Source organism: Dermacentor albipictus, chromosome 4 (genome assembly GCF_038994185.2).
Source record: "Dermacentor albipictus isolate Rhodes 1998 colony chromosome 4, USDA_Dalb.pri_finalv2, whole genome shotgun sequence".
In the NCBI taxonomy this organism is placed as follows: domain Eukaryota; kingdom Metazoa; phylum Arthropoda; class Arachnida; order Ixodida; family Ixodidae; genus Dermacentor; species Dermacentor albipictus.
The window spans coordinates 58796588-58813424 of NC_091824.1; the positions used below are offsets into that span (position 1 = coordinate 58796588).

The 16837-nt window shown below is 48.6% G+C and overlaps 1 protein-coding gene across 4 annotated transcripts in view; it reads right to left on the reverse strand.

The window, feature by feature from the left end:
* The window catches only part of LOC139059110 (uncharacterized), a 201710-nt gene extending 185210 nt beyond the window's left edge, over nucleotides 1–16500 (reverse strand). For all 4 annotated transcript variants that reach the window (XM_070537014.1, XM_070537016.1, XM_070537015.1 and 1 more), the window contains exon 1: nucleotides 15652–16500. The gene's annotated coding sequence lies outside the window, so the exon portion shown is untranslated. The remainder of the gene's footprint in view (nucleotides 1–15651) is intronic.
* Nucleotides 16501–16837: the final 337 nt, after the last annotated feature.

Sequence of the window (16837 nt, forward strand, 5' to 3'; positions counted from 1 at the left end):
CGGCAGATTTGCATGATCGCTTCCCAGCTCATGGCGGAGCGCAATTCTTTGATTGCGGCGACGAGGATCCGAGAGTTGCTTGGAGCACTGTACTTGATGAAATAAAGTCTGTGGTTTACAGGAAAGAAATGGACCTCCTTTTGTCATCATTGGCTACAAACGATCGTTGGAGCAACAGGAGCGCAGTATGCAGCCTAGCGAAAAGTAAACAATGTTGCAGGTATTATGCGGCTGCTGATACGAAGTTGAAAATACAAAATGCAACATAGAAAGGAAGAAAAGAAAGAAAAGGCAGCCAAAACAAAAGGTACCCTACATTGGGGAATGGGGAGGTAGAAAGATGATAAATAAATAGAGTCAGAGAGAGGCACATGCGAACGATCACAAGCGTTCACAGCACGGGATAGCAGTTAACCATCGTCAATGCTAAAGTCACTTGTGCAGGTTTGTTGTCATTAAGAATAGTAACAACGCTTTTGTAGCCCTCTGCTGCGACGGCTTATGAGGTCGGTATACCAAAAAGATCTGTTCTGACAATAGTCCGTCATCAGCACGTCTACCCTATCACAACACAGAAAAGCTTCAGCCACAGCTGTGGGAGCCAAGTTCACGGCGGTCTACTTTCGCAAGGACCGTGTACCATTGGCTGGCAGCGACAGCTAATAATATGTCTCCGATAACCATTGGACGGCAGATGTCCTGACGAATCACTCTAGCGCAACAAGTACATGAGAGTACGAGCTTAATTGTCCAATTCGTGCACGAAGCTTTTCGTTTACTATAGGCGCTGGTCATCCTCGTTACCTTTATGTACGCTCTCTTGATCAGCCAGCGCCTGTTCTTCTTAGAGCAGCACCAGTTTACGCGCTGCTTTGCAAATGCACTGACCGCGGCCATATTCACAGGTTGGGCGGGGGGGGGGGGATAGAAAGAGGAGCGCTAACGAACTAAATCGCTTACAGAATCCATCGGTAACAGGTATGGCACTCTCAGAGTCTGACACGTAGGTCCGTAGATCTGATGAACTAGTGCAGCGGAAATGGGGCCTTCTGCGGGAGCACCATGGCTTTGAACTTTCTGTTCTTATAGGGACGACTGTCCAGTTTGTCGGTCGCGTACGTCGAGGCACTATAGCGCTGACACACGTACAGAGGACAGGTGCTATTCTGAAAATGATCAAATTCCGCCATATTGTCGAATTCTGTAATGGTGGCACTTTGAGCCATGGAATCGGAGATGCCGTAGCATATCTCTAGGCCAATCACAGCTGACAAGATGGCGACAATATGGCGGAATTCAGCAATGTCCAGAATAACAATCAGGTTGTGCCAGTGTCTCGTCACAGCTACATATATCGTTTGGGGGACTGTCGGGCATTTCTATGTGAAATGCTTAAGAGTTCGTAACTGAAACGCCGAGCCACAAACGGTCCAATGTGGTTGGCCTCTTCGTGTGGTTGTATGCCAGGTGGCAGACGTAGTTGTAGGTCAGGTGACATCGAACGTAGACTATATATAGTAGGGTTGTCGAGCATAGCCCAACTGCAGTGTCTGTTCACGAAAGCGTAATCAATACGCACGAGTACTTCTTGTCGAGATAGTTGGAAAACATAGCTATTAAAAGAGGACAACGAGGCACTCTTCCTGTATAATAATTTGCGCCCCCCTTTTAATAGCTGTTAAAACACACCGAACGCTTTCTTGTGTTTAGAGGCAGCTTTGGGGACGCAATATTCTCATTTATACCACTGCATCGCGGAAGCCACTTGAAAGGTAACATAAATTGTGGGGTAAACTTCCTGAAACTCAAGTTATGTTAAAGTTATGTTATGTTAAAAAGCAAGTTATGTTTCTTGACGTGGATTTTGTGGTAACTTGCCCATAAATGTGCATAAATTGCCAAGAAATGTACGTCGATAGGCAGACAAGTGGAGGAGGTGACAACCACCGCCACAATCCAAGTCAAGTGGTATACAGCGGCACACGTGACATGCGGAGGCTGACGGTTCGCGAATGGCGTCCATGGCGTGTATGCTCCTGCACTTTCTATTTCCTGGTCAAGAATATTAACGCAAAAGCACTAACTTAGTTCGTCCACTGCACTGCCCCTTTCAAACACACACAGACACACACACACACACAAACACACAAAAAATAGAAAATAAAACTTTCCTTCGCTTTATGGCCTATTGGTTCCTTCGGTAGCAACTCCGTTCATTCGATGCCCCTATATATTTCGACAGGTTCCCCATTCGCAAAGTTCTCTTAATGTGCCATCGCTCACTCGTATACAGCGCGGAAAAACTTTTAAATGCATCTTTTTGAAGTTTATATTTATTTCTATTCTTTATTATTATTTGCGGTGATGCCAACGTAGCCGTGGGAGGAATAACTTGAACAAAGGCAAACTGCTATGTAGCGGTAACTAAATGAACAAACCAAATAGTATACTTCGTTATATTTTGCGTTCTACTTTAGCACTGTATAAGTGCAGTAATTTCACGCTAGCAAATTATATCATTACACGCAAATCCAAATCATCCAAAACATTACATCCAAATGTTATGCGCTGGTTGGAAATCGACCAAATTACAGCAAATATGCGGCAGAATACTGTTTGTATGTGGCTTGAATTTACGCTTGTATGCATTTTGTTGGCATTCTTTATTATTGCTGTTATTGTTGTTCTTGATTTGACCTGTGCCACTTGTTGCTTCCATTATTTTGTTCTATTGCATCCGAATATACATAGACACGAGCATCTTATACACCAATGAAAACCGCCATTTTAGGGACCATGAAATCAGAGTGAATATACTAAAAATGTACCCAGAAATATTGCACACGGAGCATTGGCAGAGTCTACCACAACGGAATTATTTTTTTATAATTCTTTTGTAAGTAATGCGACCGGCGTAATTCTTTTCTATTTATACTGTCGTAGTCTATTGTCGTTGTTCTAGCATAAATTTGGGATCTGTCACCCTGTATATTTTGCGTCTTCCCTTATTGTTTCTTTATGTTTTCAAGTGACGTAATAATAAATTATTGTATAACCCGTACAAAATTAATTAATAGAGTTAATACACCTACTGATATTCTATAAAGCAGTCTCGACAAGAGAAAAACTTCAATTTTTCTTAGTCGCCATTGTCACTAAAACCTGTTTACATCATTAAAATAAGCGGAAGTTTGTTCATTACTAACGAAAAACTTATTTGTAGCGAAGTCGTCGGGACCAGCAAAAATCTTACTATATAAGTAACTTCGCTATAGCTGTCGTTCGCCTTTTTCTGCCTTTTTGTAACTACAATAAACTTTTCTGAGCACACGTACTTGGTTGATTCCTGTTCCAAAGAGCACCAATTTGCTCTTACTGAAACGAAGGTTACACGTCTTTGTCTCAGAAGCGTTGAAATAATGTTGCCTGAGCAACGTTTTCTCCTGGTTTGTTCAGAAGTTTCTCAAGGCGCGCGAGCCGTCTATATAATAATCACCCTCAGTCTGTCACGCTTTTATTGCGCCTCTTATCACATGACGATCTGAAACGATCTGCGCTTTGCTTGGCGCTGCGGACACATCGTCTGCGTCGTTCGTCTCATCTTCACTGACGGCAGACGGAGGAAGCATTTCAGCGCACATCTAATCATCTGACAGCATGCCAGCCCGCCGTGGTAGCGTTGTGGTTTTGGCGTCGCGCGCTGCTACAGCCGAGGGCGCGAGATGAAATCTTGGCCGCGAAGGCCGGTGGGGACAGAAATACAAAAACGTCCCGTGTATTGTGCAATGTGAGCACGCGAAAGAAGGCCAGGTGGCCAAGTTAAACCGGAGCCCCCAATTCTACAGCGTGCCTCATAATCAGATCGTGGTTTTGGCGCGCAAAACTGTAGAACACCTTCTTAGATCGTCGCCAACCATACTTGCCGTTCTGAGACCATTGTTATTTCGCATCGATATTCTAAAACAGAATATATGTGAAAGCCGATTCAGAAAAAAAAAAAATAAAGATTACCCGTCGTGCATGTATTCTGCATTTTTAGAATTCGACCACAGGAGCTACATTCTGCATTCGCACAGACTGGCTGCAGAGAGTGACGTCACGAAAATGTTGCAGCACTACCGTTCCTTTCGATCGCAAAATACATCAGCGCGTTCTCCCCGTGTAAAATGTTCTTGACAGGTTTGCTACCTTGCGTCGGTCCGGTTGACCTCCCTGCTTTTTCTCTTGTTGCTTTCTCTCTCTGGACAGGTAACGTTAATAAACTTGGTCGAGTTTTCAAAAGTCACCTTGCGGAGGTGGTTGTTTCAAGCGGTGAGCACGACGTATAGCATCGTTAACGTAGTGATGTCTCGTATTATATATTGTTCCGTAGCAATATATATAATTCCTTAAATTTGTCTTGCGTCATAAGACCGTTTCTACTATTTGCCTGCGTCTTGAAGAACTTGCTGCGTGTGTATACTATGCAAGGCCACAGTGGTGCGTTGGTTGTTATAGACGCTGGCGCGTTATCGTTAGAGTTATTCACCTTCGCCAAATACGTACACTCTATGCCAGCCCTTTAAATCCCCTCTACATCCAATCGGCCTCAGCTACTGCTTCCTGCGCCTTTCTCTCTCGACGGATGAGCAGAAACTTCCAGTTCGTTTAAAGAAAACTTAAATATAGCCTTTACATAATCCATTCGGGGCGCGTTGCGGCAGCCGTAAATGACCTGTGCACACGCGTAGAAGCGGCAGGAATCAGTGTCATGCGTGTCCCCTCGGGTGTGCATAATTGCGCGCCATGAACTTGCCTAAACATGGTTACGGCTGGTTTGCTTGTGACGCCCAGCCGGTTATTCGTGGACTTCTTGCTGCCACGCGAACGATATAATCCTTGGTGCTGACCACGCCTCCACAGCGGTATTTTGCCTTCTCGAGTCTCCTTCGCTTCTTTTACGCGGTTTGTCTCTTATCTGCACGGTTTTCCGGGAAAGAGTATGGGGAAGTTTTCACCACCGATGTCCGCTGGGCCTCCCACGATGGCATTCGCCGAACGCATGACCTTCACGGTACATGCTTGTGCTCATGGCGGCGCGAATTCCACAAAGACAGCTGTCCGACTCCTGCGAGCCTCCTTCTTTTCTGCATCTTTCTTTTTTATGTTTTCTTTTGTTTTTACTATTTTCGTGTAAGCACGAGGGTTGACCAAGCGTATAGCAGTTGCGGAAAGCATGCGCTCTCTCCAGCTTGCATATAACCGTCTTTCGAGCTCTCGAAATCCTTTTTCCGTGGATCGGGGAATCGCCAACAATGAGACTAAAGTTTACGGGAATATAGAGGTTTGTACCTGTAAAGTGATCAAGTGCGGTGAAACGTGTTTTCTTTGGCTCCGGCGACGTTCCTTGCGCAACCCCATCTGATCTCTTCAACAGCAAGGCAGGAGGAGGAGCTAACATATGCGTCTGTATGTGGTCACGTCGTATTGACGGCAAATAACACATACAGCAAAACTGTGAATCACGAAACGAACTTTTTATTGGGCGAACCGGTGCCCACAAAAGCAAGCGAAACTCAAAGCACAACGATTGCGGCGATTCTCGGCGCAAAATCGCCGCTATCGCTGCCACCGCAGATCAGATTTTTGGCGATAGCCGAAAATTTGACCTGCGGGTCAAATGCGTCGGCTTTCATGCAAGTTCCGAATCAAGCAGGCTCGTCTTGCGCTGAGCGATAACGTTAAGTTAGTGGGTGAAATACACTCCCCTGGAAAAAGGATTAATAAGTATAAGTGTCAATATATAGACTGATTGAAAGAGCACCGCATGTGTCACGCGGTGGCTTGGAGCTCGCCTCCTGTATAGTGATCATAGCGTTGTTCTTTTCCTTCACTTGCGTGCGCTTAATTTTGTTGACCATAAAGATTAACGAACTGCAACGCCTGTTAGCCGTCTCTTGACAATAGAACGCGCCACTTCATAAGTTCATTTACGTGTGTTGATTATCACCTGGCTTCGATATAGTAACTCGAATAGAACCTAACCTGAAAGCTCCATGACACACTAATGCACCGTGGAATCTGCGCGAGGCTGGGTTCATTACAGGCGCACGACCATTATGAACGAGAAAGTCCTCCGACAAAGTGCGAGGTTAGTTGATGGAGTGAAGTGTACTGCCCTGCGCGACAACCAAAGGACAGACCGGAAATAAATGGGGAGGCAACTCGAAGAAAATGCACCTAGGAGACGAGTAACCGGGAAAGCGTCATTTCTTTATTGGCACTCGGCCTCGGTATGGAGCTTACGGGTGGTGCTGTAAACCAACACTAAAAACAGCATTCCTAAGTAGGAGGAGCACATGAACGGCTCGGTGGCGGCTGCTTGATGGTCAGGGTGCCGCCTCCTAAGAAGGCGAATATCAGTGCTGTTATGCAAAACTTCTAAGCTGTTCTGACGGCGCGAACACCACGAAAGAATATACTGCTATAGCCCGCTGAATCCAAGCAAGGCGGCGCACATCCGGTCGTGCTTCTGTCGGATGAGGGGTACCCATGCATGTGCTCAGTTTGTGAGCTGTGCTTCACACTTACTAGAGAGGTCCCTGCACTATCACCTTTCTTAATTGTCATTATCACAACCATCAAACGGCTCCACCTTAATTAAACAAATTGTGTGTGCACTTTTTTTTTTTAATATGTGCACCTGCATACGCTGCAGGGGCGATTTTTTGCATTGCGCACCTGTCGCAATGCGCTCGGAACCGAATTCACTTGCTGTTTCCTGCTAAGCGGCAGAACGTCACGTAAGCCGAGGTGGCATGTATGGCAAGCAACATGTTGCGCCACAGTTCAAAGCTGCGCTCGCCCTGAGCCGCTTCTGTATCTGCTGCGACGAACTTGGAAATCTAATTCACTCGATAAGGGGGCACTCGGGTACACAGCGTTTGACCCGCACGCAGTTAGCTTGCGGATATAGTAGCCCTCCTTCTCTTCCAGACAGTCACTTAGCCACCACTACGGGTGGCCATGGTCTCAAACCGCGGTCCATGAAACTGTACAAGTCCCCAAAGAGTTCGAGGGATTATTCACTGGCGACCACTCAGCTGCAGCGCCCGCTACAATTCAAAGCGCGAACGCTACGTGCACCTGGCGAAGCAGATTGCGATGGCACGTGGATTTGCGGCTGCATTCTTCTACTTCAACCACAAGTCAGAGCTGTTTGCTCACGTGACAACAAAACTGTTTCGGTAAGGGCTGTGACACAAGTTAGCCAGTATATTTCCATACGCATCCCACCACCAGTCAAGATGTGACGTGGAGGCTTAACAGCTTGAACAAGTAACTTCATCTCTCTTGAATTGAATTGAATTGAATTGAAAACTTTATTGTTCCACCGAGCTGGGGTGCCCGCCTCTTAACCTACACCTAGGTAGGAGAGGAGGACGAGGCAGTCCCCGCGCGTTGAGGACGGTGAGTCTTCACGGCCTCAACGGCCAGGCGGATTGCGCGACGCTGGTCGTCTTCAGCCTCGCTCTGGAGCAAGGCCTCCCAGGCTTCTCTACTGACAATGTTTTCCTTGGCCCCTGGGGAGCCAGCACACTCCCATATTATATGGTCTAGCGTACCTTTTTGCTTACAAATTTTGCAGAGGGCGTCGTTATAGTCCCTCGTCTGTGTTAAGTAGATCCAATGTGGTGATGTGTAATTGTTTCCCTGGAGGCGTCGCCAAATGCGAGCGTCCTCCAGAGAGAGAGACCGATGCGGAGGCGGAAAGATTCTTCTTTCGGCTTTGTAGTGATCGACAATTTCCCTGTACGTGATCAGGCTATCTTTTATCCCTGGAACTGGCTGCTCTAGATTTGCCCGGTGGTAGAGTGCTCGGGCGAGCTCATGAGCGGCTTCGTTGCCTGGGACTTCTTCATGGGCTGGTACCCAAATAAAAGTTATGTCCCTCCTGGGAGGGTTTTTGAGTAGAATGTGGAGGGCTTCTTCCGAGATTCTCCCTTTGTTAAAATTTCGGATAGCTAGTTTGTTATCACATAATATTACTCCCGCTTTTGTTCCCGCACAAGCGAGCGCTACTGCAACCTCCTCGGCTGTGCAGGCGTCCCTCGTGCACGTGGAGCACGCTATTTTAACGCACCCGTCGCCATCAACCACTGTCGATACCGCAGCCCCGTCTCTGCCGCAAGCGGCGTCCACGTACGCTACGTTATGCGCCGGTGTGTCTTTAAGTTTATTTACTAGAGCCTTAGCCCTGTGAGCTCTCCTCTCCTTGTTGTAGATAGGATGCATATTTTTAGGTAGGGGCGCGATTCGGAAGCGCTTGCGCACGTCCAACGGAATGTCTTTCTTGTCAGTCGGGGCTCCCCTGTCACATTGAATTCCTACCCATTCCATGATTTTTCTCCCTGTCTTAGACTGGCCTAATCTTTCCAACTGAGACACTCGTACTGCCTCAGTGAGTTCAACTAGCGTGTTGTGTACCCCCATTTTGAGGATGAGGTCTGTCGAGGTCGAGTCTGGGAGCCCTAGGGCTCTCTTAACGCTCTTCCTAATGATCGCATCTATTTTATTCTTTTCTTCTCGTCTAAACACAAGATACGGTGTGGCATACGCTATACGGCTGGTAATGAAGGCTTGCATGAGTCTGAGGAGGCTGTTCTCTTTGAGGCCCCTGCCTTTGAGTGAAATTCTCCTAAAGATCCCCGTTACCTGCGCCGCGTATCCTTCTAGCTTTTTGATTGTCGTGAGGTTGCATCCATTTCTCTGGATATACATGCCCAGAATTCTTATTTCCTCCACCTTGGGAACCTCATTTCCGTTTACGAAAACAGTGATGGGTCTGCTGCTTCCAGCGTGTCTCCTTTGATGTTTTGGCTCAATGATTAACAGCTCCGATTTCTGTGGCGAGCACGCCAAGCCTCTGCTGGCCGCGTACTCTTCCACCATATTCGCCGCTATCTGTAGCTTAAGTTCGATGGCTGCGTCACTCCCACTGTTAACCCAGATGTTGATATCATCCGCGTACATGCTAATTTTAATTGATTTAATCTTATTGAGTTCCGCTGGGAGACCCCTCATCGCTATGTTGAACAGGAAGGGCGAGAGCACTGACCCTTGCGGGGTTCCCTTGCTCCCAAGTGTGATGGGAGGGGATTTTACATCCAGAAATTTTATATTTGCCTCCCTCTGTGACAGAAAGTCTTTGACGTATGCATATACCCTGTGTCCCACACCTACCTCTTCGAGGCCTACCAAGATAGCCTTATGGCTAACGTTGTCAAATGCCTTGGTGAGGTCGAGACCTAGGATCGCCCTGGTGTCAGTTGAGTCGTATCGGTCTAAGATATCATGCTTAAGTCTGAGCATGACGTCTTGTGTACTGAGCCCTGGCCTGAATCCAACCATTTCATGCGGCCAGAGATCATTCTCCTCCATGTATCTGGTCAGTCTCGTTTGAACAACATGCTCCATCAATTTCCCTACACACGAGGTGAGGGAGATTGGTCGCATGCTGTTCAAGCCGGGTACTTTGCCCGGCTTGGGAATAAAGACTACGTCCGCCTGTTTCCATGTTTTTGGGAGTTCTCCTTTCTCCCACACCTGGTTCATAAAGTTGGTTAATGCAATGATGGACTCATCGTCTAGATTCCTAAGAGCGGTGTTTGTTATCCCGTCCGGACCGGGGGCCGATCTCTTTCTGAGGTTATTAATCTCTGCTCTAACCTCTGTCGTGGTGATGGGAGCATCGAGATCTGGATTGGGAGGTCCCTCGTAGTCCCTAAACACCTCGCTCTCTGCTTTTCCAAGATATGTCTCTTGGAGCTCGCTAATGAGCTCGTCATCTGTGCCAACGAAGCCATGCCTCGCTCTCACCTGGTTTGTACTAGCTTGCATTTTTGATTTACTAGGGTCGATTAGATGTCTGAGAAGGCTCCATGTTTTGGAGAGACTCATATTGGTTTCCATCTCATCGCACTTGCTGTACCAATTTTGCTCGTTGAGCTGAATCGCATATGTTTCTATTTCTTTGTTGAGTCTGGCTAGTTCGCGCCGGATATTCCTGTTCCATCTTTGTGCCTTGAGTCTTTTTTCCAGATTACTCTTTCTGCTCCACATGTTCAGCAGTTTGCTGTCTAGTGCTGGGGGTGCGTCGTCATCCTCTATAGTTGTGGTCGCTTCCTCTATATGCGTTTTAAGGAGGTGTGTCCACTCGTCGATATTGTAGATATCGTCCGGCAGTGAGGCCTCCTTTCTTATCTCTCTGAATTTATCCCACTCCGTTAATTTCGGTTGTTTGATGAGGCGTGTTTTGACGCCTTTTCCTAGCGTGAGCGAAATAATAAAGTGGTCGCTGCCTAGATTTTGTCCTGTGCTTTTCCATGTTACTGTTCCCGCCATATGGCTTATCGTGAGGTCGGGTGCTGTGTCCCTGGTTATGCTGTTGCCTGTGCGCGTAGGGACGCATGGGTCAGTATGTAGAGTAAGCCCTAGCGTTTGTATATCTTCCCATATTCGTCTACCTTTGGGGTCCCTGTATGTATATCCCCATTCCTCGTGAGCCGCGTTGAAGTCTCCCATAATAATGAGAGGTCTCCCATCTGCGGCTCTGAGCGCTTTGCGGAATAAAGTAATGAATCTAATTTTCTTTTGCTTGGGTGTGCTGTACACATTCAGCAGGAATATGCTATCTCTATTTTTCTTCCCTGTGATAATCTCGACGAGAACAGCCTCTGCCTCGCTGGGGGAGACATCATGGACAATGGTTGCAATGTTTCGCTTTACGAAGGTGGCGACTCGGCAGTTATCCCCCTTGCCGCTGTCAAAGCTTTGGTAACCCGATAATCTAGCAGGGGCCTTTCCCGTTTCCTGCAGGACTATGGCTACGGGTGTTTCCTGTTGCAGCTCGAGGTATTGTTGCAGCAACGCTCTTTTTCTCTGGTACCCCCTACAATTCCACTGCCAGAATGTGGAGGCATTTTTCTTAACCGAATTTTTATCCATTTCTATTAAGAATAGCTTCTATGGCTCCGAATTTCTCGCACAGCCTAGCTATTGTCGTGCCTAAGGTATCCATCGAAGTGCTTAGGGCGTCTATTTTGCAAGATTGTTGGTTCACTTGCGCCTGTAATAGCGCAATTGCTCCTCCATTCTATAGCTGCCCTGCTTTCATGGTTTCGTTCTCCTTGTCCATTTTCATCAGCCACGTTTCAATTTTCTTTTGCCAGCTCGCCAGCGGGTCGGTCTCCCCCGCCTTACGTTTGGATGGGGGTTGTCTCGTAAAATCCACATTCATATCCTCTTCCTCCTGACCAGATGCAGCTGGCACATGAGCAGGAGGAGTGATGTGGGTGTTGCATTTTTTGGGAGCCTCTGCAGGTACCCTCTCTGTTTTTAGCGCGCTCAGCTGATTTTGGGTTTCCCTCAGCAATCGTTCTATCCTCATGTTTGCTTTCTTCTGCTCCTCTATTTCTTTCTTAAGTAAGCTAACCTCATCTTTTTCAGCCTGGGAGCCCTTGCTACCAAAGCTTACCAAGTGGGTATTTTCTTCTTTCTTCTTTTTTCCCCATGGGTCCTTGGGGTCCCTGGGCGGCAAGCCGGGTCCCCGGCCCTGGTCAGCAGGCCACTTGGCTGAAGTCTGCTGGCGGCCTCCTCCGGACCACGAATTGGACCTCCTTCCGGGTCTCGAGCTAGATCTCGCTCTCGACTGCTGCCCCGCGTGGTCTCTGGTAGCATCCCTTGCTCTGCCTCGGTGCTCCTCGCTAGGTGCCGAGGTGGTGTCCTGGGGCTTGCCTTGAGTTGGGGATTGCACCTGGAGCTTCTCTTGTTCTATCTTCTTCTCCCATAATTTTTTCTTGATGATGTACGGCATGCGATATATCTCCTGGCACTTGTTGTCGCCTAGGAGGTGGGCTTTCTTGCATAGCAGGCATCGAGGCTCGCAGCTGTGATCTGGTTCGGGGTTTTCGGCTCCGCACCCCCGACATCTGACGTCGTTGGGGTTCGGGCAAACATCCGCCCGATGTCCAAGTTTTCCGCAGGTGACGCATACTTCATATTTTTTCTTGTATAGGTAGCAGCGTGTGGGGAAGCATCGGAGGTAAACTTGCATCGGCACTTTCCAGTCTTCAAACAGGATCAATACAGATTTGGATTTCGCCCCAAGTCTTCTGACTCCAATGATCGATGGGTTTTTCTTATTTCTTCTAAGTGCATCGAGGATTTCCTCGTGAGTTGCATCCAGCGGGACGTCGTGGATCACTCCTTTCCCTCCGCTTTCCGGCATGGCAATATACGCCTTCGTCTCGACCATCGATCCACCGATGCGAAGGGCCGTGATCGCAGCGTATTTGCTTGCCCGTGCCGCATCTAGCGTAGCTATCATGATCGACTGCTGCGTCAGGTTTGGTGATGCTACGTCTTCGTCTGCAGCCTCCGGGTCGACCCCGGCTGCCTGGGCCAGGTAGACGTGCATGCGCAATCTTCCAACTTTCTCCAGAATGCGATTGATACCTCCTTTCGGGCGAATAATAATTTTCTCAGCACCTTCCGGAACCTCCGCGTGCTGCTTCTCGACCGATCTTGCAGCCAGCTTCTTCCCCAGCCGGAGGTTGGGCCTCGTACCGCTCCCCGTCGGCTCGCGCACGGCGGATGTGTCGCTTTGCTCGGGCGTGAAACGGCCTTTTCTCCGAATAAACCACGTCCCCCCGCTTGAGAGCTCGTCCGGGGGAGCAGCATTGTCCACGGTCTCCATTTCCAGGTCTTGTTAGCTTGCGAGCGCCGCACGGCCTCGCCTAGGCTTCGGCTCGGCCCCTTCGCGCGGGGAACTCGGTTAGGCCCAGCGCTCAGCTGGCCGCCTTCGAATTTCAAATGTCCGTAAAAGTCGAAAAAGGGGCCTACCGCCAGAAATCCGGTATCCCCATGTTTCTTGTAGGTTCCGTCGGTCGCTTGTATGTAGAATTTCCAGGAAAAGTTCGATAGTCCGCCAAAGCACAGGAAAATAGCAGAGCCGGCACGAAGCACGTCCGCCCCGAGCGCTCCCCAAGGCTTCCCCCTTCATCTCTCTTGAACATTACATGACGTCAGAGCTATTTTTTTTTTTCCAGCGTGCAACACCAGAATTGCTGATCGTAGAGGCTGGGTGATGCACAAGGAACCTAAGACGCAGCGCTGGCAGGCCCAAATGTGTTAAGATATTTCTGGCGCGACATGAACTGCCGTTCTTGTCGGCACACTTCTGAGCACTGATGACGGTGATTATGATGCTGATGATACGACGGCGACAACAACAATTTTAATAACAACAATAATAATAAATAGTACTAATAACACCAATAATAATATAGGAAACATGCACGCTGATGAGGCTAGCTGGCCGTCCTGTGAGTGGGTTGACAGGGCTTTCATTGCCAAATGCTCTAGAAGAACTGGCAACTCAGCGCTACGCGTGAGTAGCATTCCTGTGGGATTCAGCTAAGATCAATCACAATCAGTTGTTTTATTTTACCTCACTGCTGCACGAATTCTAGTGTCAGCGTTTCGTTTTCCTAAAGATACCTAAACGCGATAAGAAAAAAAAAAAAACAAAAATACGAAGAACAGAAGGAAAATGCAGGAGGTGTGTGCGGAGCTTACAAAAAGCACAAAAACTATAATAATAAAGTACACTCGCGAGCAAAAGTTTCGAGGCCATCGAATCATTCAATGTTTTCATATTTTAATGCACTGCATTGAATTGAATTGGTCGAACACGTGCAAGTGAGCTGTGCCACCTTGAATTAAACCTGCAGGCCTGTAGTTTGTGAAGAAAGAACTAAACTCGACGCACCTGGCCTCTTCTTAAAGCCAAAAGTTGTAAAACATTTTAAAGCCGAATGTACACACAGACTTCGCCCGTCGTAAAGTGGATGCGTGGAAAGTTTTCAACAGCCGCCCCATAAGGTGCTCACAAAGCGAAGACTAAAGAAAAAAACGAATTCACGTTGTTTCACAATGTGCCACGTGCCAGAGGCGGCAGTTGTGATTCTCGTACGGAAAACGAACGACTTCACCGCCTGCAGTTGTGACTCGCTATCTTCGTGCAGTGGAGAAAAGATGCCCGGTATGCATTAAAGAAAGGAAGTTCTGGGGTATGCAATACGATCAATCAAATATCATAGTTGTCTTATGCATTTTTCTTTAGACTTCATTCCTTGAGCACTACGTGAAGCGGCTGATCAAAAGATAACACTGATGCGCGCTTTTCGGAGAGACGCCTATTTATGTATTTTTGTTTATTTTTGCTCGGAATAAATCATGCAGCACACGTCCCGTGTGTACCTCGTCTATCGCCTTAATTCCTTAGAGTACTCAGGCATTTCGTAGCTTCGCGTGCAGTGTTTTGCTGTCATGTCAACGATGGCCACAAGCGAACTCGAAAATGCTTTCCTATTACAGCCGAAGAGAGAGAGAGAGAGAGACGAAGAAAGCAAAGGCGTGTCAGGGGTGCGGAAAATCCGGTTTGATATACGGTGGACGGGTAGAAAGACAAATAAAATAGAGAGAGACACAGAGCACATGCGCACCATCGCAGTGAGTCATAGTCACCGCACATGATTAAAGCACATGCAGGATCACGCGTGGCACAATCAACAGGAATCGACTCTCGGTGCAATATGAAGCCAGCATTGTGCACCGTGGCGCTCATTGCTGGAGTCGCGCTTGTTAAGAATTGTGCCTTCGTCACCCCCTGCGGTGATGGATTGTGAGATCGGCATCCCAGAATGATTTATTCTGACGACGACCTGTGATAAGCATGATTCAGCGGTGATATACAACGCTAGCCTCCAGGTTAACAGGACCACGTTCTCATCCGTTATCGTTAGGCTACGTATAGAGCAATCAGCTTCAGACGGTTGTTTAAAAGAACGGCGGCGAGTTTTCTAGAGCTATGCGCATGTTCATGGCATGGCTTCCGTGCTCTAAGGGTTTTAACTTCAAACGAACTTGAATTGGAGAAAAAGCCCATTTTGTTAGCTCTAGTTAGCCCTGCGTTTTTGTACACACAGAGTGGCTGCATTATGCTATTTACTTATATGCTCGAATACACCAAACAGGCATGACGCCTCGCGAGTTTCGCGCTCTCTCTCTGTGAACGGGCACATTTTTCGTTAAATGTTGGTGGCAGAATCGCCCCTTTTTCTAATGAGTGAAACCAAACAGCCTTTTCTTTGAAATAATTAAACCGTGGCTATTCAAAAGTAAGAATGGTGACAGATGAGTAATTTCAGAAAATATGTGACGTGTACAACGACGTGATCGCGCACGCGTACACTCGCTGACACTTCCAAATAAAGCTTGGAACGACTCATCTTAGAAAATAAGCGCTAGCATTAGCCACGGCCTGCAAAATAGCAGTGGCCCAATTTCAAAAAACCGGAAAGGCGAAGTCACCAAGCTATCAATATGGTGCAAACCAACTTGAATGTCAGAACAGTGGCATCCCCTTCGCCACACACAGTGTGGCAAACGCAGTGCGCGTTAACATTCACGCACGTCCCGGCGCAGGGAGACTACAGGGCTACAGATCCATACATATACATCAAACGCAGTATGCTCCATAACAGCGGCGCGATAGCGACCGCATGCCACGGCATTATGACAGGTTCTTCGAGCAATGCCAATACGCACCTTTCGCAGAACGTCCGGGCTTTTGATGACTATATATCCACTTGGTAATCGCTCACGCCTGACTAGAGCAACAGCAGCAGCAGCAGTAGTAGTAGCAGCAGCAAAAGCAAAGGCCTGGGAAAAACTGGACGGCAGCAGGAAGAACGGGGAGGGGAGGAGAGCGGTGCGCGGGAGTGCGCTATCGGTGACGCTGCATCCACGGCCCGCGCTAAACAAGACATCCCGCCCCTCGACGCGCACACGCGCGCTGGGTTCCTCCGGGGGCTTCGGGGTAAGATGCGCGGCGCGCCAGATAAGACCTGTGCTCGTCGAGCTAGCTACGCGCGTGCCTCGAAGACAAAGGGGTCTCACCCCGGTTGACGGAGTAGGGGCCGCGAAGAAAGAGTGCCCCGGCGAAAGCAAGAAAAGGGAAGCGACTTTCTCGTTTACGGCGGCCTGGCTGCGAAAGAAAATGGCGTCGACGATGGGCTAGTCGCACGACAGCGCCTGACAATGGTCGCCAACGACTCGCAAGCTTCTCGGGGACGGGAGCACCGATGAGGAAAAGCACTGGTTCTGCATACGGCCACGGTGATGGCGGCGGCGGTTAGGACCCGACGAGTGGACCGATTTCACGGAACGAGACGCGCGCGTGCTTGGGCGAGCGGCGGCGCCTGCCTGCATCGGCGGAAGCCCGCACGTGGTCTGGAGAGCAGGGCGGCTGGGCGCGCGCGCTCGCGTTCGAACGCGATTGTCAAAGGGGCCATAAAACGTCCAAAGGAGAGGGGATGGGACGTCCCGTCGAAAAATAAATGATCCTCCCGTAAAGGAGAGCCTTTAGCTTAGGGCTCGCGTCCCCCCCCTCCCATCCCCCCAACACTCTTCTCTCCCCGTTCATACTCCCCGCAGCCATCTCAGTTTCTCTGAGGACGCCCTGCTGCTGAAGCTGTTGAAGCAGCAGCAGCATGCGGCACCGAAAGAAGCGCCTTTCCAGGGGCAAAATAAAATAAAGGAAAGCCATGTGCTTCAGCCGTCACCGCGGCCACTTACAGATGCTTTTCTTCTTTTTTTCCCCCTCTCTCTCCTACGGCAACATGCGGTGCTTCGTTAGCGACTATGCTGCCAGCCCCGGTTCGACTTGAATGTCAAACCCGCGATAGATAGCGGGCTGAGAGCAGCACTTGAGCGTGCATAGGCGCGTGCGGAT